This window comes from Phodopus roborovskii, unplaced genomic scaffold (genome assembly GCF_943737965.1).
Source record: "Phodopus roborovskii unplaced genomic scaffold, PHOROB, whole genome shotgun sequence".
Classification (NCBI taxonomy): Eukaryota; Metazoa; Chordata; class Mammalia; order Rodentia; family Cricetidae; genus Phodopus; species Phodopus roborovskii.
The window spans coordinates 37,780-61,952 of record NW_026125430.1 but is presented as its reverse complement, the minus strand read 5'-3'; the positions used below and the strand labels follow the sequence as shown (position 1 = coordinate 61,952).

At 34.7% G+C, this 24,173-nt stretch overlaps 1 protein-coding gene across 1 annotated transcript in view; it reads left to right on the top strand.

Annotated features, from left to right (window-relative positions):
• LOC127215308 (glutamate receptor ionotropic, kainate 2-like) overlaps positions 1-24,173 on the top strand; it is a 120,579-nt gene that overhangs the window by 59,327 nt on the left and 37,079 nt on the right. The window lies entirely within an intron of this gene.

The window sequence follows — 24,173 nt, the reverse complement described above, 5'->3', positions numbered from 1 at the left end:
GTGCAGTTGTAATCCTTGGGTGATTGCCAAGAACAATTCTAGTAACAAAATGCCTGATGTCCTCTTGTTTTCAAATTAATCTGTCATTGTAGTGTAAAACATTTTTGAAGTATGATAAATCTTTCTCTCAGCCAGTAATCTTAAGCATAATGAATCATATGGTACAATTATTGTCAATATATTCATTTCCAATATATTTCTCTACCCAAATTATTTAGCATTTGTTTTACTAACTGGTCAGGTTGAATAGCTAATTAAATAAAACATATAATATACATATGCATCATAATTTGAAAATATTGTCCATCATACTACATTTAAAACCAATCAAACTGGAGCTAAATTTTTAAAAGTAAAATTTTATAGCATATTACAAATGACAAGTTGTTCCTTATGTGTTTAAATCTGCATAGAGAAATTCTGTGCAGATGTGTACTATATCTATGGATAAATATGTTTATGTCCCATATATCAGTCTATTAAATACAAATGAAAGATATCTGAGAAGGAAACAAGAATTTATATAGATAACATTTTTCTGTGTTTTTAAGAATAATGCCACTATATTTGTTAAATATTGAATTTGGATAATTCGGTGAGATCTTGACCTAGCTATACTTTTTTTTTTCTTTTTTATTTATTTTATATAACAAGGTCCATTTAAATGAAAACAAACATTTATAGCCAATATTTGGGAATTTGGGCATTGTTCTTTCCAAACTACTTCCTGCTGATAAGGGGTGCTGTCATGGGGAATTCGAAGAAGATTCAGAAATCCTGGCTGTATTGACCTAGCTATACTTGTTTTCTCCTCTAAAATTCATTTTCAGTTCAATATTTCTTAATACATATTTGTTTTCATTTGAATGAAATGTATTTTGGTGTAGAACAGGTTAATGAATTATAACCTGTATTATGCTACTGGATCATCCAGCCTCTACACCTTTCTTCATTCTTTATTGGAAAAGTGATCTTGAACCATTTTGTGGAAGTCCCTGAGTCCCTGAGATTCACTTGTTTCTGCTAAGGCAGGGTAGATATGAAAGCTTGCATGTCACAGTAAACATCATACACCATAATTACTCTGAACTTCATTGAACAGAGCTAAGAATATTACAAATATTCAGTGCTTCTTGGAGAAGCATGAAAACGCACTGAATTGGAAGAGAATAAAAATACCATCTCTCTAACATCTATCTATCTAACTATGTATGTATCTAGCTAGCTATATCTATCTATATATCTACATCTATATCTATCTATCTATATATCTATGTATATATACATATATATATATATATAATTTAAAAAATAAGATGATTTGATTTTGTTTGTGAGTCTAACTTTTAATGGTGGGGCCATCTCAAAAGCCAGAAATACACACTGGAAAGAAAACAGCATCTTCAACAAATGGAAATTATCAAAATGAATGTCTGCTTGTAGAAGAATGCAAAGTGATACATGTTTATTACCCTGTATAAACTCAAATCCAAGTGGTTCAAAGACCTCAACATAAAACTAATTACAATGAATATGGTAGAAGACAAAATAGGGAGTAGCCTTGGATATAGAGGCATGGACAATGACAACAGATATCTCAGGCACTAAGATCAACAATTAATAAATGGGATCTAATAGAACTAAAAAGCTTCTCTAAGGCAAAGGATAATATCAGTCAAAGAGGTAGACTAAAAAATAGGCAATTTTTTTTTAACCAACTCTACATAATGTAGAGGAATAATATTCAGGATGTATAAAGAACTGAAGAAAACTGATATTAAAAAAACAATATTTCAATTTAAAAGTGGGGTATATATTCAAAGAGAGAATCCCCAATAGAGAAATATCAGGTGGATGATGAATAGTTGAGGAAATATTAAATATATCATCAGCTATCAGAGAATTACAAATCTACACTGCTTGGAGATTCCCTCTTACATCTGTCAGAATGGCCACAATCAATGACACAAGTAACAGCTTATGATGGCAAGGATGTAGAGTAAAGGGAACACTCATCCACTACTGGTGGGAGTGCATACTTGTGTAGCCACTATAGAAATCAATATGATGGTTCCTTAGAAAATTGGGAATTAATTTACCTCAAGATCCAGCCATACCACTTTTGGGCATAGTCCTAAATTATGTTCGATCCTACATTAATGGCACTTGCTTAAACATGTTCACTGAGGCTTTATTCATAATAGTCAAAAACTGGAAACAACCTATATGCCACACAGCAGAAAAATAAATAAACAAAGCACGGTACACTTACAAAATAAACTATTACTCAGATGCTCAAATAAATGACAATGGGAAATTTGTAGGCAAATTGATAGAACTAGAAAAAAAATCATGGCATACAGACCAAGTTAGACAAATATAGCATTTATTCAACTGTAAGTGGATTTTATTGGTGGACTGTGGGTGGGTAAAGACAGGAGTATCAGATGCAGAGGAGATGGAATAAATTGAGAGAGTTCAGTGTTACACAACGGGAATTATGGGACATTTGGAGGGTGTTATGGAAATCTAGTGCAGTGAATACTTCCTGCTATATGTTAAGGTGATCATAATGAGGACTCCTAGTAATCTAGTAATAGGATATATGGACTTTCAACTGGCCATCTCTGTAGTTAGGTAAGGTCTCCGGTAATGGAACTGGGTTATATTCAATTAGGATTTTGGCCAAGGTGTTACCATGGAAATTCCCAAACAGTACAGCCTAATGCTAAGACATAGTATGCTCTCTGACATTGGTACCTCACCGGTGAGGACAACATTGACACAACTATTGAACATTAAGAAGTTGAGCCAGTGCTTACATGGAGCCTTCACCCCTATATCCTAGTCTCTTGATATGGGAAGATACTCTGTAGGTTACCAAAAGAGAAATGTAGATACAAACCCATAAAATCTTTGATTTACTTTTGGTCCTGCCTACAAAATATGCTACAACAATGATGGCACAGAACTTGTGTGTCTAGCCAAACATGTCTTGTTTGACTTTAAGGCCCACTCCACAAGAAGGAACCCATGCCTAAAACTGCTTTAGTAACCAAGAATCAGAAACTAGATAGCCCAGAACCTAGGGTAAACTCATACATGAGAGGTCAAAAGGAAATCACTAAAATGATTACTGTTGATATTGTGCTATACCCAGATATTGTTACCTTATTCAGTCATCATCAGAGAGCCTTCTACAGCAGATGGGAACAGATTCAGACATTATGTGGAGTCTCCACATATTGGAAGTCTCCATCAACTTACCACCTCCATGCCCACAGCTCAGGAAATACCACAGAAGAGGATGCAGAAAGTGTATGAGCTAGAAAGGATGGAGGACACAAGGAGAAATAAACACTCTGGATCATATAAACAAAACACATATGAGCTCAGAGAGACTGAAGCAGTAAGCATAAGGCATGCACAGGTCAGTACCAGTTTCTCCTCATCTATATTACAGCTATTAACTTAGTAGTTTCTATGGGACTCCTGACTATGAGAAAAAATGGATCTTTGACTCTTTTGCTTGCTCTTACTACTCTTCCTCCTGTTACATTGCTGTGTCCAACTTCCACATAAAAGATTTGCTTCATTTTTATTGTATAGGGTTTTGTCATGAAAATAAAGATATTTTCCAGGAAAATCTTTTTCAGTTGACATGTACTTGAAAAAAGCAAGTCACATTTTGTGTATAAATTTAAGGGTATATTCAAGAGTAGTTTTTTGTGTCCTTTGAGACTGTTTTTGCTTTCCTTATCTCTCTACTCCTGCTTGGCTTTAGATCTCAGGAAAGCAATACTTCTTTGAGATTATTCTTCAGTGTATACCATTCTCCTTATTTTGTTCTCACCTACATATTTTTACAAGTACTCATGTACTGTTAATTGTGGTGGATGGATGACTCAGTCTCTTGAAAATAGTCTAATTATTCTTGGTGAATTCAATGTTCTTATAAAGAATCATCAATCACTATGAATACTAAAGCTTCTTGAATTCATGTATAGACACCTCTAAACTTCTTCTTTTACAGGGAAATCATAAATGTTGTCACATCTGAATCATACTGCTTTTAAAATAAGTGCTACATAAATTCACTGCTTCCTTCTGCTTATTCAGTAACTACCTTTCTATACAAAATTTGAACTCATGCACACATTGATTGGTCATGTAAGTTATTCCTCATACTTCTCCTTTCCCAGTGTACACTCTGTGACTGACTATTACCTCTTCATCTAAGGCTAAACTCATGTTTCATCTTTTGGTTTATATCATTTACCATTTAGAAATCTGGCTGTGTGCTAATGTCATTATCTGTTTCACTGTTTATCTGTTATTGAGGTAAACTAAAATCCAGAATGACAATGAGATAGGAAAAATAAAATCTGAATAAAATAACTCAGATCTCTCAAGTTCCTGAGAAAGCCCCATCAAGGTCACTGTAGCTCCTACCCTGTGACTTAAGTTGCAGTGGTGTTCTAAACTTCTTCCTCAAATCTTGTAGCTGTTGACAGAAGAAAACACCTCCTTAAATGATGAAAGCTATTCTTGTGTTCTGAAGAGAATGAAAACAAATGTATCAAAATATCCTTCCTCAGTCTTTTGCCACCAAATGGACAAATAGTGTTTTATTATCACGTTTTTACCCCTCCTCATTTCTTGGTGTGATAAGTTGGCCTTTTTATATTTGTATTTTGTTTTTTATTTCAATGGAGAGGATTTTTGTGCACCTCAACTCTCACTTTAGGCACTGTCCCTTTTTCTACTGATTCATTTTTATTATTTTTAATGATTAGGTTTCAATTGAAAATATAATTTATGTTTCTCTGTCACCTAGTTTGATTGTTGCATCTTTGAGATAATTATTTTTGTCCCATTGGGTTCACTCTCTATTACAGTGAATTGACATCTCACCTAAATTTTTTGATCTCATATTACTTTGAAAAATATTCCTATTAATATTTTCAAACTGCTATTCATTTCTTTTGTCTTTGATTTTTTCTTACTTGTAAAAATCTACTCAAGTATCTTCATATGTATGTATATAGGTATATATTTATGTATATGTCATCATTATACATCAGTCTATCACACTATCATAATGTATGTCTGTCTGTGTCTATCATCTATCTATTCTCCCCCCTCCTTGTCTCCCTCCCTCAATTTCTCTTTCACTTTATTTGAGTGTATTTTCTATTGGAATTGGAAGAACTGGGACTAAAGTTATTTCAAGGTTACATACTCAATACAGTGGAAGACACAGATTAGCCATTTAACTAGAAATTTCTGTGGGACCAGATAAGAGACCTTATTCGTCTCTTTGTCTTATTTGTCTACAAATAAAATTTTTAACTTTTAAACACAACTTATCTTTAAATAATACAGCTGAGACTTGGAATAATAGAGAAGAAATACTGAGTAGGAAAAAAACATATCTGTAGTAAATGGTATATCAATATATGTGAAGAGAATTTAATAAGCTATTAAAATATACAATCTTAAAATATATTCAGTCATCATAAATATGTTTTATGTAATATCTGACAAATAATTTTAAAATCAGGGCTTATTTTAAATACTATGATCTATGCTTAAAGGAACTATAAATTCCACAACAAAATAAATACAAAACAATAAGGCAAATAATTTCATAATGAAAGCTTAAGTAAGTTACTTATGAATATAAAATAAACTCATTAAATAATGTTCAACAGAGTTAAGTGAAGGAAATGTTCATTGATTTTATCAGCAGACACTGCAAAGCACTAAAAGGAGTCACTGAAAAGACTAAGAGACAAAGAGAACTTGTCAATGTATCTAATGTTCATTGAGAAAGAAGAATATAGATGTAAAGAGAACATATTTACCATTGAAACAAAATCTCAATTCTAAAAAAGAAACAGAATATACCAAAATACCAAAATATATCCATTACACACTGAAAGACACCACACATAAACACCAAAGAACTAAGCACATTAAAACTCATCAGAAATTTTTGTATATTTGATGATGAAATATATTAAGTATACATATTATTACAAATTTTAATGTACTACATGAGACAGGGAACCCCTGGGAAAGCTACAGAAAAGAAGATTTGATAGATCCATTCTGGTCGACTTTGAGTCACAAGTCACTTCAGAATCAATGTTTATTATCTGCAATATTGCTTTTCTTGCTTAGAGTTTGTACAAGAGTCTTGTGAATCATCTAACCAGTCAATTGATTTCTTCTTCAGCTAATTGTTAGTGATATTATAGTTCATCTGTTGATTGACCTCATGAAGCCTTATATGAGTTGAAAAGATCACATTCAAATGTGCATTCCATTCTTTCTAACTTATCACTGAGTACTGATTAATAGGTCTATCATATTTTTTATAGTTGAGAAAATAGAAACATTTCCTACTTCTCTATAGCTTATATTGATGTGACTTTTGAATCAATTTAGGAATTATAATTAATTTATGAAATAATGAACATTTATTACCTTTATACTTACTATTATGATTTTTCTGAACTCCAAGTCTCATTATACATATAAACAAATAGATAATCTGCTTCATTTTTATTCTCTCCTATTTGTGTCAAAAGCATATGAGCAGAATCAATGTGAAAGAGAAGAATTTTTACTCTCCAAATAGAGTTACAGCAGACATTTGACCAAACATATTATTGCACATTTTATTTCAGAGACTCCAATTGAATTGTTCTGTTTGAAGTATGTGAAATTATCATGAGAGAGCCTTTATCCAGTGATGAATGGATACAAATGCAGAGATCGACAGCTCACCACTGGTCCTAGCTCAGGGAATCTTGTTGAAGAGAGGGATTAAAGATTATATTGTGTGTGTGTGTGGGGGGGAGAACAGGGTCATCGGGGGAACCTACAGACACAAATAATCTGGGCTGATCGGATCTCACAGAATCTGGATCATTAGCCAGAGAGCTTGCATAGGACCAGTTTTGGTACTCTACATATGTGTGGCAGCCTTGTAGCTATATCTACTTGTGGGACACTGTGGTTGGAGTAGGTGCTGTCTCTAATGCTTTGGCTAACTTCTAGGAAACTATTCCTCACATTTGGTTAACTTGCCCTGCTTTAATTCAAGGGGATGTGTAGTGAGATATTCACTTTATGTCTGTTGCACTGACCACGCCCATTGTGGGTGGAGCCAGGGGCAGAAGTAACCTGTGGAACTAGGTCTGAGGAGGACCTCGGGGAAAGCTCTCTTGCTGGCAGGAGAGCTCTCTTGCAGGTGGGAGAGCTCTCTTGCTGGCAGGCGCAGAGAGGAGAACATCCAGTGGAACCTGCTGGTGTTCATCTGTGTAGGTTGTAAGGTATTTCTCTCTGAATAAACATTTATTCGGCCTATTTGTTTAAACTGACCCTTATTAATCCACCATAGGGAGGATCTTAGTTCTATCTACCTAAATATGCCATGTTATGTTGACACCCATAGGGGCCTGCCCCTTTCTAAACAGAAAGGAGGAGTGGATTTAGGGAAGATCAGGGGGAAGGTCTGAGCAGGAATTGGAAGAAAGGAGGGAAGAGAATCTGTGGTCAGGATTCAAAATAATTGAATAAATTTAATTAAGAAAAATGAACAAAATTATTTTTTATTTATTAGTTGACTTGTTTTCTTAAAAATAGTTGCTTTGTACTGGTTAATCCAGACACTTTGGAAAAATTTCCTCTCCTCTTTATTATCTTATATATCCACACATATATATAAGTGTGAATAGAATACACACACACACACACACACACACATACACACACACACACACAAATACATACAGTACTACACACACACACACACACTCCTAACTGTAATACTCTTAACTATCTTAACTATTCTGGATGTGTTTCCATAATTATATTTTCCATATATGAAGGCTTTTAAGGTAGATAATAAGCATTTTTTTGCCATAGTGTATATTGTATTTACTTGAGGAATTAGAAAATAAATTTTCATTGAACAAAATAGGACCATCTCAATTTTCAGCATTTTTAACCTTTTGAATTTTCTTATTAATTATGCATTTATATGTTTATTCAACATTCGATTATACAGAATTTAAAGCATATGGAAACTAAAAAGGACAATTCAATGAACTCTTTCCCAAGGTTCAAGGACTATACATTTATGGCCCATCATATGTAAACTAGCCAATATCCTTCCAACTTTTGTTTCAAGCAGAATCCAAACTTTATATCAGGTCATAAATACACACTTCAGAATTTCTCACTAGAGTCACTGTACTTATCAAGCTGAAACATAGATTTTTAGGTCATTAAGGATTGTAAAGATTACCAGCTACTTTGTGATTATCTTACAGTATTCTTTACATACCCATTATTATTTTATTGTTTGTTTGATATTTTCAGTTTGTGATTTCTTAACATATTTCAAGCACCAATTAATCTAAAGATTTCTGGTTATACTGTTCTTATTTTGTTAATGTTGGAAATTATATATTTCAATATTTAATCAGACATTATCATTTCATAATGTCATTTCATAAGAAAAATCAGAACATATCATACCATAGTCCGTGTATTCTGTCATACTCTGACTTGTTGGAGCAGTTTCCAAATGCTCTTGGTGGGCAATTTTGTCTATCAAATTGTTTATGAAAGTAAATACTTGAAATCACTTGTGAAATTTCTCCATGCAGCACTCTCGTTGAGTGCTATGAGAATATCTAGGCCCTTTCTATTGATCTAAGTTACATGGCTTCTTGTTCATTTGTTTCTCAGCACAGAAAGAATTTATGACTACTCTTGAATTGTTCCATGAATGTTTTAAATGATTATCTTCCATTTACTGAAACTAAAGTGCTTGATTTTTAGAAGAGAATAAAATAAGGGAATTATAAGGAGGAAGTAGGAATTGAAAGAGAATATGAAGAAAATAAAGAAAGGAAGAATAAAGGGAGTAAAAAGTGGGATATTTTTAAAAAATTACATTCTTACATACCTTATTCTTGTTAGTTGTATATTCTTTTCCAATAAAATGGAAAAACTATTTCTGCTATAGAAATTAATGTCAGAAACTATGTTGTTCAGTTATTAAATGTTTACAGTCAATTTTATCTACCAGTTACTACAGAATTTTTACATAAATGCTATTGATAAAAGAAAAATCCTATTATGAATAAGACAATAATTTTTACTAATAAAATGAGAAGTGGCTAAATCTCAACCATTATATTAGAACTATTATAAAAATAATACTGTGAAAGGAAGAAGTTGTTTTTTCAGTATTTATTAAGCATAAAAAGTTGTTACTTTTGATTAAGGGCAGACCTTTGGGGGGGCAGTGTGAAAAGACATTAGGAGTGATAATAAAAAGTCAATGTGACAGGTCAGAAAACTACAATGTGGCTAATCCTGCTTGTATTCCATTCTTAAATGTATAATGCTATAGTTATGTTCTCAAATATTTAATGTCTAGCATGCATTTGATTCCATCTAACACAAATAGATTTCTTTCACTACAATTTGTAAATATAATTGATAGAGGCCACATTTACAAGTCAAAGACGATAAACCCAACTGATAACATTTTAGTAATAAACTGTGAGAGGTTGAAAGGAGAGGTGCATGACATGTTTGTCTTCTAAATTCTGCTATCTAAATGTTGTGCTGTTTCTGTGGAAGATTATTTTTCTGACATACACTGACAAATAAAGTTATATATGCTGAGCTGTTGCATTTATGTATTTTGGAATATATATATATAAGAGGACAAATATTTGAAAAAGAGCAAGGAAGGGTTTTTGGAAGTTCTGGATAGGAAATGGAAGAGACAAATAATGCAATTATAATTATAATCTCAAAAAATCAGCTGATTGTCTTCTTTCTTGTGTGTTTCCTGTGTGACATTCTAATGACTGTGTGATTTCTGGGACAGGTATCAAGATACTAAATTAAATGGAAATAGAACAAATATTTTCTTTCTCTTCCAAATGATGTGACATGCTAATATTTCACAGTCTTTGTAACCCATTATGTTCTCCATAGCTTAGATGCTTATACAGCTTTATTCTGCACAACTCAACTTGTGACTCTGTTATAATACCAGAGAGGTTTTACTGTCTATATTTAACAGAGTAAGTTACATTCCTGTCTTAGTTATGCTGATATACTGTAGTTCAGTTTGTTTTTATTTATTTCAGTTTTATCTGCATAAAATTACCTTTTTTATTTGAATATGTTGCTTTACTTTGATGATTTTTTGTCCATATTGTAAAGATATATACATTTTTTTGCAGTTTTATTGGTTGTGGTGGTTTGAATGATAATGACTCCCACAAGCTCCTGTGTTTGAATGCTTGTTCTCAAGTATTCTCATTTAGGAAAAACTAGGAAGCATGAGGGTGGGCTTTGAGGCTTCAAATCCATTACCAGGTCCAGTGTTTCTGACTCTACCTGCCCAGTTCTAAAATAGCCTATATTCCCAACTACCCATCTGTGCTGGAAATGGACTAACCCTCTGAAATGTTATCAGGCCCAATTTTAAATGCTTTATTTTATGAGTTACATTGACTGTGATGTCTTTTCATAGCATTATAATAGTGAGAATTTTGCATAATTTATTTTAATTATATTTATTCTGATACCCAATTATTTCTAGATCTCTATCTACCCATCTTGGTATTTTGCTTTCAAAAAAAAAAAAAAAAAGAAAGAAAAGAAAAAAGAAAAGAAAAGAAGAAAAAGATTCCAATTTTCCAATTATTTCTGCTTTTATATTCTTAGATATGGCCTTCTAGTGAGGCATGTTCAGTCTGGCATGGTCTGCAGTCTTAACTGTAAACTGACTCTTGCTTTCTCTGTAGCCATAACCTGCCAGTATCTCCTGCCTTGTGTGTGGGAATCTTTGCCCTCCATCCATCTCCATGCTGACATCTTCATGAGACTTGAGCTTGTATAGGTCTTTTACAATTGGTACAATTTCTATGAGTTCATATACTGCCCTGCTATGTCAGGAAAACTTGGTTTCCATGTTCTTATCCATGGGTTTTGGCAATTACAAGTCTTTTTGACCTTGAAATGTTCCATGAGCTTGTGGATGATGGAGTATTTTATAGTCAAGGTCTCGAATTGACTGGGACATCTGATTCATGGCAATCCTGCCATGGTTGGTTTTTATAGTGCTGTGAATAAAACTCAGATCTTCCTGCCTACTGAGCAAATATAAACTTAACTATACACTTTAGACCTATATTATGAACATTTACAAATATCACTTAAATTTGTATCACAAAGCAGCAATTCAATTTTACATATTTATTTAGTAAATCAGTGACTAATTTATTGACTAAATTAGTGAATTAATGACTTGAAATATATGGGGAAATTTCATATTATCCAAATACTTCAAGAATTCTAAATGTTGGACAATAATATAGTTATATTTAAACCTTTCCAATAACTAAATAATTTATTAATTTTCATGAAATTTCATAGGTTACTAGAAAAAAGATTACATACTTGTTGCTAGAATACTAATCATAAAATAATTAAATGTAGGATTTGTAATTGCCAGCTTTTTAAATATATAGGTAACAATTTAATTACACATTTCTTGTTATGACAAATACTATTTTAATATACTCTTTTCTGTTTAGCAATAATTAGAATACATTTTGATACATAGTTTGTGTTTATTCTAAGTATAGTTATGTAGCACATATTTGGATACTAGAGTTTACATTTTGTATATAATATATTCCATATTAGAATTTATTTAACAATTAAATGTTTGGTATGCACTATTTCTAGCAGAGATAGATTCTGTGCATCAAAAGTTACCCATGTTCAGATCTGCAAAGCATGTTAAAACTGCTTTCAAATGTCCTTAACTAATCATAACACACCCTTTTAAAAAAGCAAAGAAAGGAGCAAGAATCAAAGCACAGTGCAGGCTGTAGAGTGAGTTTCCAGGTCAGGCAGGGCTATTCATTCAAAATTAATGAATAGAGTACCACATAAATTGTTCTTAGGATGTTTACAAACATAAATTGTAGCTTTTTTTAAAAAAATAGAGTTAAGAAAAAAAAGTTACTCTTTAGCGAAATTGACATCTATTTACAGTGTTATAAATAATGCGGGGGGGGGGGGGGGGGTCATCTGCAAACACCTCCTAGCTTACTGACATGGATCACAAATATTCTTATTTACTTAAAGTTTAAAAGTTTAGATATTGTAAACATATAATAAAGGATTATAGAATGCACAAGACATTTTCCCTATATGTCTAGAGTACACTTTATTTAGTGCTACTAAATAGGCTATGCAACTTTAGAAGTGCAAATAATATCAGAATTAGTGATATTTTTTGTTATTTCCAATTATATTTTAAAAATTTGCATATTGTCTAAAAATCTATTTTTACTCAGTATTTACTTGGTAAGTCCATAGTTTCCATTCTTAAGAATATCATGTTTTTCTCTGTTCTACAAGTATTCAAACATAACCAATCATCAATAGAGTAACAAAGTACCATTCATTGGCTTTCTTTTGAAGATTTTTTTTTTTTTTTTTTGCATTTCTATCCCTGTTGCCTTTCTCTCCCTCCCGCACTCCATCCCTCTTTCCCTCTCTCTCTACTCTCACGTACCACTGAACCCCCTCCACTCCCACCAACCTCACTCAACATGTAGGGTGATGCCTGCCAGGAGGGGTCATCTAAATCTGTCAAGTCATTTGGAGCAGGGACTATGCCTTCTCTCCTGTCTCTAGGATTAGGGAGTATCCATCCATGGGAGATGTGCCCCCAAACTCCTTTTGTCCACAAGGGATATATCTTGGTTCCACTGTCCAAGGTCCCTTAGACTGTCCAGGCCTTCTAGCTGAGACCCATGTTCAGGATGTCTGAGTCAGTCCCATCTGTATTCCCAGCTATCTGCCTGGGGGCCCATTAGTTCCTCCTTGTTAAGGTCAACTGTCCCTATGTGTTTCTGTAGCCTGGTCTTGTCCTCCCTCTCTGCATCTGGATTCCAGTTTGGCTCAGTGTTTAGTTGTGAGTGTTTGCTTCTGTTTTCATCAGCTACTAGATGAAGGCTCTGTGATAGTGGATAAGTTAGTCGTCAATCTCATTATTAGGGAAGGGAATTTATGGTAGCCTTTCCACTGTTGCTCAAATTGTTAGTTGGGGTCAGTCTTGTATGACTCTGAACATTTCTCTAGGTTCAATTTTCTCCTTAAACCTGTAATAGCTCTCTCTGTCTCTCTCTCATCTATTCCTCCCCTGACTCAATCTCTTAATCTTCCTAGTCCCACAACTTTCCTCTCGTTCCTTTCGCTTCCTCCTAGATCCCTCTCTACTCACTGCCCCCCACCACTCCCCATATGCTCAGGAGATCTTTTCCCTTTATCCTTCTGTGAGGGAACATATATAAATCTCTTAGAATCCTCTTAGGTTGATGATCATTTACTATATGTCTAAAATCCATATATAAGCGAGTACATACCATGTTATTCTTTTTCTGACTGGGTTACCTCATTGAGGATGGTTTCTTCAAGTTCCATCCACTTCCACTTGCCTCCGAATTTCAAGATTCCATTGTCCCCCCCCCCAACCTCAGAGTAGTATTCCATTGTGTAAATGTGCCAAACTTCTTTATCCATTCTTCAGTTAAGGAATATCTAGGTTGCTTCCAGGTTCCTGCTATTACAAATAGGTCTGGTATGAACATAGTTGAGGACATGTCTTTGTTGCATGGATGTGGATCATTTGGGTATATGCCTAAGAGTGGGATTGCCGGGTCCTGTGGTAGACAGATTCGCCTTTTCCTGAGGAATTGCCATACTGATCTTCAAAATGGCTGTACAAGTTTGCACTCCCACTAGCAGTGGAGAAGTGTTCCCTTTTCTGCACATCCTCTCCAGCATAAGTTGTCATTGGTGTTGCTAATTTTAGCCATCCTGGCAGGAGTAAGATGGTATCTCAAAGTTGTTATGATTTGCATTTCCATGATAGTTAATGATGTTGAGCATTTTATTAAAGTGTCTTTCAGCCTTTTTGATTTCCTCTATTGAGAATTTTCTCTTCAGTTCTGTACCCCATTTTTTAGTAGAGTTATTTGGTGGTTTGTTGACTTCTGTCCTGAGTTCTTTGTATATTTTGCAGTTCAGTCCTATGTCAGATGTCGGATTGGTGAAGATCTTTTCCCAGTATGTGGGCTGCCATTTGGTCTTGTCAACTGTGCCCTTTGCCTTACAAAAACTTCTCTGTTTGAGAAGGTTTCATTTATTAATTGTCGATCCCAGTGTCTGTTCTACTGGAGTTATATTCAGGAAGTACTCTCCTGTACCAATTTGTTCAAGGGTACCTCCCACTTTCTCATCAAAGAGGTTCAGGGTGCTGGATTTATGTTGAGGTCTTTGATCCATTTGGACTTGAGTTTTGTGCATGGCAATAGACATGGGTCTATCTGCAGTCTTGTACACACCATCATCCAGTTGTGCCTGCCTAGTTTGTTGAAGATGCTTTCCTCTTTTCATCGTATACTTTTATCTGTTTTGACAAAGATCAGGTGTTCATAGGTGTGTGTGTTAGTATCAGGATTTTCGATTAGATTTCTACTTGTTTACTTTTGTGCCAATACCAGACTCTTTTCAGGCCTATAGTTCTATAGTAGAGCTTAAATACAAGGATGGTGTTGCCTCCTGAAGTTCCTTTATTGTACTTGGTTGTTTTTGCTATTCTTGCTCTTTTGTTTTTCCATATAAAGTTGATTATTATCCTTTCAAGATCAGTGAAAAATAGTTTTGTGATTTTAATGGGCATTGCATTGAATTTGTAGATAGCTTTTGTTAAGATTGCCATTTTTAATATGTTTACCCTACCTATCCAAGAACATGGGGATCTTTCAATTTTCTGATATCTTCTTTAATTTCTTTCTTTAACTTGTTTGATAAGCATTACCCCAAGATACTTTGTTGTTTGTTGCTTTTGTAAAAGGTGATGTTTCTCTGATTTTTTTCTCAGTCCCTTTGTTGTCTGTATATAGTAGGGCTACTGATTTTTTTGAATTTATCCTGTATCCTGCTAGATTGCTGAAGGTGTTTATCAGCTGTAGGAGTTCCCTGGTAGAGGTTTTTTTTTTTTTTTTTTTTTTTTTTTTTTTGTTAGTCGCTTATGTAAACTATAATATCATCTGCAAATAACGACAGCTTGATTTCTTCCTTTCCAATTTGTATCCCCTTGCTCTCCCTTTGTTGTCTTATTGCTTTAACTAGAATTCCAAGTGCAATATTGAAGAGATATGGAGGCGAAAGGGTAGCCTTGTCTTGTTCCTGATTTTAGAGGAATTGCCTTAAACTTTTCTCCATTCAGTCTGATGTTGGCTAAAGGTAATGTATTTCGCTTTTATTAAGTTTATGTATGTTCCTGTTATCCCTGATCTCTCCAAGACATTTATCATGGAAGGGTGTTGAATTTTGTTGAAGGCTTTTTCAGCATCTAGGGAGAAGATCATGTGGTTTTCTTTTTCTGGTTGTTTGTATGGTGGACCACGTTGATAGATTTTCATGTGTTAAAGTATCCGTGCAACCCATAAATGAAGCCCACTAGGTCATGGTGGATGGTATCTCTGACATATTCTTGGATTCGGTTTTCAGTATTTTATCGAGTATTTTTGCATCAATGTTCATGAGTGATATTGGTCTGTAGTTTTCTTTCTTAGTTATGTCTTTGTGGGGCTTGGGTACCAAGATGATTGTGGCCTCGTAAAAAGAGTTATTTTGTCTAACAATTTGAGGAGTACTGGTATTGGTATTAGTTCTTCCTTGAATTTCTGGTAGAATTTTTTTTTTTTTTTGATGAATCTTTCTGTTTCATTAGGCGTTATAGGACTATTTAAGTTGTTTATCTGTTCTTGGTTTAATTTTGTTAAGTGATAGTTCTCCAGAAACTTGTCCATTTCCTTTGAATTTTCTAATTTTGTGGAGTACAGGTTTTCAAAGAATGACCTGAAAATTGTCTGGATTTACTCAGGATTCATTGTTATATCCCCCTTTTCATTTCTAATTTTGTTATTTTGCATGTTCTTTCTTTCTGCTTTTTGGTTAGTTTGGATAAAGGTTTGTCTATCTTGTTGGTTTTCTCGAAAAACCAACATAGATTTTTTTTTGTATTGATTTCCTGGTTTCTACTTTATTGATTTCATCCCTCAAATTGATTACTTCCTGGTGTTACTCTTCAGGGGTGATTTTGGTTCTTTTTGTTCTAAGGCTTTTATTTGTGCTGTTACTTCTCTAACATGAGTATCCTCCATTTACTTCATATGGTCACTTAGTTCAATGAACTTCCCTTCCCTCGTAGTACTGCTTTTAAGGTGTCCCATAAGTTCATGTATGCAGTGTCCTCATTCTCACTGAATTTTAGGAAGGCCTTAATTTTTTTTTCCTTATTTCTTCTTTGACCCAGGTATGTTGCAATTGTGCATTGTTCAGTTTCCATGAGTTTGTAGGGTATCTGTGATTTGTGTTGATGTTGAATTCCAACTTTAAAGCATGGTGGGTCTGATATATGTTGAGGCTTGTTATGTCAACTAATATGTGGTTGATTTTAGAGAAGGTTCCATGTGGAGCACATAAGAAGTTATATTCTTTTGTGTTTAGATGGAATGTTCTATAGATGTCTGTTAAAGCAATTGAGATATGACATCTTTTACTCCTTTTGTTTCTTTGTTGATTTTCTACTGGTGGTCCTGTCTAATGGGTAAGAGTGGGGTATTGAAGTCTCCTACTATAAGTGTGTGAGGTTTTATGTGAGCTTTGGGTTTTAGTAGTGTTTCTTTGCACTGATGGATTTCTCCTGTGATGAATACAAAATGACTGTCTTCATCTCTTTTGATTGATTTTGGTTTGAAGTCTAACTTGTTAGATTTTAGGATAGCCACACCTGCTTGCTTCTTGGGTCCATTTGATTGGATAATCTTTTCCCAACACTTTATACTGAGGTAATGTCTGTCTTTGAAGCTTAGATGTGTTTCTTGTATGCAGCAGAAGGATATATTCTGTCTTCCTTTCCGTTCTGTTATCCTGTGTTGAAGGAAAGTAAGGACTATTGCTTGTTTGTTTTAGATTTTTTTGTTGGTGGTGGTATTGTGAATATATGTGTCCTCCTTTATCCTTAGGTTCTGGTGAAGTCGGATTATCTATTGCCAATGTCTTTGTAATAATAGTTAACTTACTTGGGTTGGAGTTTTCCTTCTAGAACTTTTTGTAGGTCTGGATTTGTAGAAAGAATATATGATTTTATTAAAAATACAAGTGAAAGCTGAGCAGTGAACTTAGTGTGTATTTTCTGGTGTTGCAAATGATGCTATTCCTTTTCCAGCACCTACATAGTAACTGACAATTTCTGCTGTTACAAGCCTTTTCCACCAGCCTTTTCTCACAACCAAACCAGCCTGAAACAATACACAGAGATGCTATATTAGATAAAAAGCTGTTGTCCTTTGCTAATATGTCTTATTGGCTAGCTTTTTCTTAAATATTACCCATCTCCATCAATCTAAGTATTTCCACCTGGTCTTTTCTTACTGTAGTGAGTGTCCGGAATTCTGTTCTCTTTGTCCTATATTTTGACTCTCCTTCTCACTCTCCCTAAATCCTTCTTGTCTCCTAGTCCTACCTATCATTCTTTCCTATTCATTAACAGTGCTTTTTCATTATCCAATAAGAGAAACATATTTACAGAATGACATCTCCCATCATCTCCTCTTTTCTGTCTAAAATAAAAAGTGTTTTAACTTTAACATAGTAGAATATATAACAAAGCAGTTATCAAATAAGAACCACAGTTAATTTTGTACACCATATAAAGTCTAGCAGTCCAGACTAGAGCAGTATCTTGCCTAAATAGCTAGTCTTGCCATATTGGAAGTAAACTCCATAACACGTTTCTTCGATGTCCATCTTCCTTTCTGATGCAGGTAGTGTTGCCAGGAGCAGCTGTGCTTCATTGTTAAGAAAATCCCTAAACCATTTTAAATGACATATTCTGTTTGTCTCTGATAGGTTTGAAAAATGCTTATTCAATGCTTATTCATCTCAAATATATCTCGGTATATCTAGAAAACCTAACTCACCTAATTCTAAGTTTTGACTAGTATAGGTAACTATAATATGTACTTAATTATGTATTACATTTTGAAATGAACTATATAAACTCAATACCTAAACAAGAGGAGAAATATACATATCACAACATTGACCTTATATTTAAATCAATATCTGAAAATCCATTCCAAAACAAAATATACATTTTTATACCATAATCCCTTTTTTAACTTTAAAGAGATTTGTCGTGGCCATTAAGCATTTATAACCAAGCCCATTTTAATTAAAACAAACATTCATAGATAATATTTGGGTTTTGGGCTTCGTTCTTTCCAAATTGCCTCCTGCTGGTAGGGGATGTTGTCATGGGGATCCGAAGAAGAGACAGAAAGCCTGGCTGTAGTTGTCTGCAAGGCTGTCTTGTTCCAGCTGTTTTGAATGTTGGATCACCTGCAAAAAATGCTTCAGGGGGTTTGGCTGGATCAAACCATGTTAGTCTTAAAGTAGTCCACAGCTTTTTTTTTTTTTTCTGTTGAAAGAAAAATAGAAATCCCTTTTCCCAGAAACCTGTCCTTGAACTTAAATTTGGAAGTCAAAGCTTTTTTAAAATATATAAATTGGATTAATTAGCAGCATTGATAATCAAGTGGATTGAAGCAATTATTTCTTCCATAGCAATTGAGTAATTCAAAGACAACACCAGATCATAGAGTATCCAGACTCTTTGTGTGCTTTCCATTTTTATGTAGCTATTTTGTTACTCCATTTCTTCTACTTTTATTTTTTCATGTTTTGAGACAGGGTTATTATGTGTAACTTTGGTGCCCTGTACACCAGGTTTACTTTGAAATCACAGAGATCTGCTTGCCTCTGTCCCCAGGGTGCTAGAAATAAAGGCATGTGCCACCAATGCCCAGCTATTACCTTTCAATTTATTCTTTTTTAGCTGGCTGCTCACATACACCATTGAATTGTTAGCAGTGCTTCTTAAAAGCTGTGTGGTTTTTTGCCACTATGCTGAGTCAAGGAACCTTCCTTAAAGGAGCTGCACAAATCTCTGCTTGTCTCAAGCAAAACAGAGCCCAACAAAGAAAAATGCTGCTACCAAAATGCCTTGCTTTCTGTGTTCTTTTGTTTGTAAAACCGTTTTTAAATGTTTTGTTAAGTTGTAAGTAGAAGGTCTTAGTATCCATTTTGAAGGTGCCATTTTGTTACAAATAGTTTTCCTGACAGTCTGGTCCCATAGTTGAGCCAGCCCCTTACAACACATGGAAATGCTATATCATATATAAAGCCGTTTGCCTGTTACTAGCATTTCTTATTGGCTAGCTCTGACTTAAATATTACCATATTTCTATCAATCTAACTATTCCCATGTGGTCTTATCTTACTGGGGGAGGGTTAGCTGCTCTCTTGGTAATACATTTTGACTCTTCTCTTCCCTCTCCCTGAATCCTTCTTGTCTCCTAGTCCTGCCTATCTTGCTTTCCTATTGGCCTAAAGTGCTCTATTCATTACCCAATAAAAGAAACATATTTACAGAATGACATCTCCCATCTGGCATCTTACAATGCCAGATTCTGATAATCCAGTACTCTATACTCACTTCCATAATCCCTGAACACATAAGGTGTACAGATATACACTCAAACACTATGCACATGATAAATTAAAATATTATTTTGACAGATTGTTATTGTCTTGAGATCATGCTATTTCACATATATTATTTAACATATTTTAAATAATCTTTAATATTCTGAGTTGTCAATGTAAAATACCTCACACTCTTGTGGTATCTAAGTAAACAAATTAGCTTTAAGGCAGTAATAGGGCCTTAGAGCTATATCATGATTTATAAAACTTAGAATTACACAAATATATGAAAATTTCATGATGAAGAACTTTTTGTACGCTAACTTAAAAATTATACAATGCCTAATTTTGTGGACATGGGATAAAAAATTCTAATGTTCTTACTGTTATTGTGGTGTAATACAAATATTTTCATACAATGTAAGAAAAATGAATAACAAAGTGTACTTTGCTACAGGAATAAACAAAACAATGAACTCTTCTTACCCTAAAAAAATCACTAAATATTATAAACATTTTGAACAACAGCTCTTGTCAAGATTGTCAATTGAATTTGTCAATTTCCATATGTTATCTATGAGAATCGGGTAGAAATCACCAGCAGGCTTACTAAAGCATTAAGAATGCACTTGCTAAAGTAGTTACAAAATTTACTACTGTGTTTGTTTCTTTTTAGTTGCTTATATTCACAAGTGTGAGAAAAATTTCATATATATATATATATATTTTTTTTCTTATTTTATTGTTCCCAGTTCCCTCTCCTTCCCTCACTCCATAGCCCTGGGTCTCCCTCCCATTTAATCCTCCCCAAATCAAAAGAGAGTGTAATGCCTTCCAGTTGGGATCATCAACATCTGTTAAGTCATTTGGAGTAGGATGTAGGCCTTTCCTCTACCTCTAGGCTAAGGGAGTATTCCTCAATGAAGAGTCTGCTCCAAAAGTCCTCTCCCTGTACCAGGGATACATCCTGGTTCCACTGTCAGAGGTCCCTTACACTGCCCAGACCTACAAACCGAGACCCACATTCATGGTGTCTGAGTCAGTCCAATGATGCTTTCCCAGCTATGAATCTGGGGTTCATTAGCTTCCCCTTGTTGAGGTCAGCTGTCTTTGTGGGTTTTTGTAGCTTGGTCTTCACCATGTTTCTTATCACTCCTACATCTCTACAACTGGATTCCAGGATTTCAGCTCAGTGTTTAGCTATTGGTGTCTCCTTCTGTTTCCATCAAATACTAGATGAGGGCTATAGGATGGCATATAAATTAGTTATCAATCTCACTATCAGGGAAAGACATTTAAGATGGCCTATCCACTGTTGCTCAGATTGTTAGTTGTGGTCATTCTTGTAGGTCCATGGACATTTCTTTAGAGTCAGTTACCTCTTTAAATGGCTCTGTCTATTATGGTATCTCTTTATTTTTTCTCTTGTCTATTCATACCCTGACTCAATATTCATATTCCAACATGTTCTCCTCTTCCCCCTCTCTTTCTCCTAACATCCTCTCTACTCACTGCTCCTCACCACTCCCAATATGCTCAGGAGATCTTATTCCTATCCCCTTCTATGAGGAACCTTGTATGAATCTATTAGATTTCTCCTTGAATCCTAGTTTCTCTGGTGGTGTGAATTATAGGCTGGCGATCATTTGCCCTATGTCTAAAAGCCATATATGAGTGAGTACATACCATGTTCCTCTTTTTTTGTGACTGGGTTACCTCACTCAGGATAGTTTCTCCAGGTTCCATCCATTTTCCTGTGAACTTCAAGATTCCATTGTTTTTTCTTTTTTCTTTTTTTGTTTGTTTGTTTGTTTTTCCTGCTGAGTAGTATTCCTTTGTGTAAATGTGCCACATCTACTTTTATCCATTCTTAAGTTGAGGAGCAACTAGGTTGTTTCTAGGTTTTTGCTATTACAAATAATGCTGCTATGAACATAGCTGAACCAATGTCTTTGTTTCATAGAAGTGGGTCATTTGGGTAAATGCCTAAGAGTGGAATTGCCTTGTCTTGTCATACACTGATTGCCATTACCTGAGGAAGCACCATAATGATCTAAAAAATGACTGTACACGTTTGCAGTCCCACCATCAGTGGAGGAGTATTGCCCTTTCTCCATATCCACTCCAGCATAAGTTGCCATTGCTGTTTCTAATTTTAGTCATCCTGGCAGGAGTAAGATGGTATCTCATAGTTGTTTTGATTTGCACTTCTCTCATAGGTAAAGATGTTGAGCACTTAAGGTTATTTCAGCCATTTTGGTTTCCTCTATTGAGAATTCTCTATTCAGTTCTGTACCCCACTTTTTAATGGTGTTATTTGATGACTGGTTTCTTGAGTTCTTTGTATATTTTGGAGATCAGCCCTCTGTCAGATGTTGGGTTGGTGAATACTATGTCCTATTCTGCGGGCTGCCTTTTTGTCTTGTTGACTGTGTCCTTTGCCTTACAGAAGCTCTCAGTTTGAGAAGGTCCCATTTATTAATTGTCAATCTCATTGTCTGTGCTACTGGTGTTATTATCAGGAAGCAGTCTCCCATACCAATGTGTTCAAGGGTACCTCCCACTTTCTCTTCTAAGAGGTTCAGTGAGGCTGGAATTATGTTGATGACACTGCTCCAGTTGGACTTGAGTTTTGTGCATGGTAATAGACATGGGTGTATCTCTAGTCTTCTACACACCATCTTCCAGTTTGCCAGCACCATTTGTTGAAGATGCTTACTTTCTTCCATTGCATATTTTTAGGTGTTTTGTCAAAACTCAAGTGTTAGTAGGTATGTGGTTAATATCAGGATTTTCAATTAGATTCCACTCATCTACCTGTCTAATTATGTGTCAATACTAAGCTGTTTTCAGGATTATAGGTCTATAGTAGAGCTTGGAGTAGGAATGGTGATGTCTCCTGAAGTACTTTTATTGTACAGGGTAGTTTTGGCTGTCCTGGGCCTTTTATTTCTTCCACATAAAGTTGAATATTATCCTTTCAAAGTCAGTGAAAAATTGTGCTGGGATTTTAATGGGATGCATTGGATCTGTATATGGCTTTTGGCAACATTGCCATTTTTACTATGTTTATCCCACCTATCGAAGAACATGGGGATCTTTCAATTTTCTGGTATCTTCTTAAATTTCTTTCTTTAAAGACATAAAGTTCTTGCTATATAGGCCTTACTTGTTTGGTATGTGTTACCCCAAGATACTTTATGTTGTTTGTGGCTATTGTAAAGGGTGATGTTTCTCTGATTTCTTTCTCAGCCCCTTTGTAGTCTGTACATAGTAAGGCTACTGATTTTTTTTTTTTGAGTATATCTTTTATCCTGTTAATTTGCTGAAGTTGTTTAATCAGCTGTAGGAGTTCACTGGTAGAATTTTTGGATGTTTTATGTGAACTATAATATCATCTGCAAATAGTGACTGTTTGATTTCTTCCGTTCCAGTTGTATCCCCCTTGATCTCATTTTGTTGACTTACGACTTTAAGTAGAACTTCAAGTACAACATTGAAGAGATATGAACAGAGTGGGCAGCCTTATGTTGTTCCTAATTTTAGAGGAATTGCCTTAAGCTTCTCTCCATTCAGTTTGATGTTGGCTGTTGGTTTACTGTATATTCCTCTTATAATGTTTAGGTATGTTCCTGTTAGCCCTGAGCTCTCCAAGACCTTTATCAAGAAAGGGTGTTGGGTTTTATCAAAGGCTTTTTCAGCATCTAGTGAAATGATCACATGATTTTTATTTTTCAATTTTTTATATGGTGGATCACATTGATAGTTTTCATATGTTGAACCATCCCTGGATCCCTGGGATGAAGCCTACTTGGTCATGGTAGATGATTTCCCTAATATTTCTTGGATTTTATTTGCCAGTATTTTACTGAGTATTTTTGCATCAATGTTCATGAGGGATATTGGTCTGTAGATGTCTTTCTTAGTTATGTATTTGTGTGGCTTGGGTAACAAGGTAATTGTAACCTCATAAAAAGTGTTTGGTAATGAACCTTCTGCTACTGTTGTGTGGAACAATTTGAGAAGTGTTTGTTGTTCTTTAGTTACAGTTATAAGAATAAAAGCTGGAGGGGTGGGGGGAGCTCCTGACGTAAGGGATCATGTGGGAAAGCATAGCAGGTAAGAGAATAACACACCAGGCAGATAGAGCTTAAATGAGGAGTTTATTTAGAAAGGGGAGTGAGGGTGAAGAAAAAAATGTAAAGATTTCCTAGAAATCAGCAAGAATGTAGAGACTACATACCTGAACTTATGGAGCACTTTGAATGCAGTCCTACAAGGAAAGTTCATTGCACTATGTGTCCATATGAAGAAAACGGAGGATAGTCACATTAGAGAATCAGCAGCACAACTAAAAGCCTTAGAATAAAAAGCAAACTCACCCCCAAGGAGTAGACACCAGGAAATAATCATTTTGAGGGCTGAAATCAGTAAAGTAGAAACTAGGAAAACAATACAAAGAATCAATGTAACAAAGGGTGAGTTTTTCT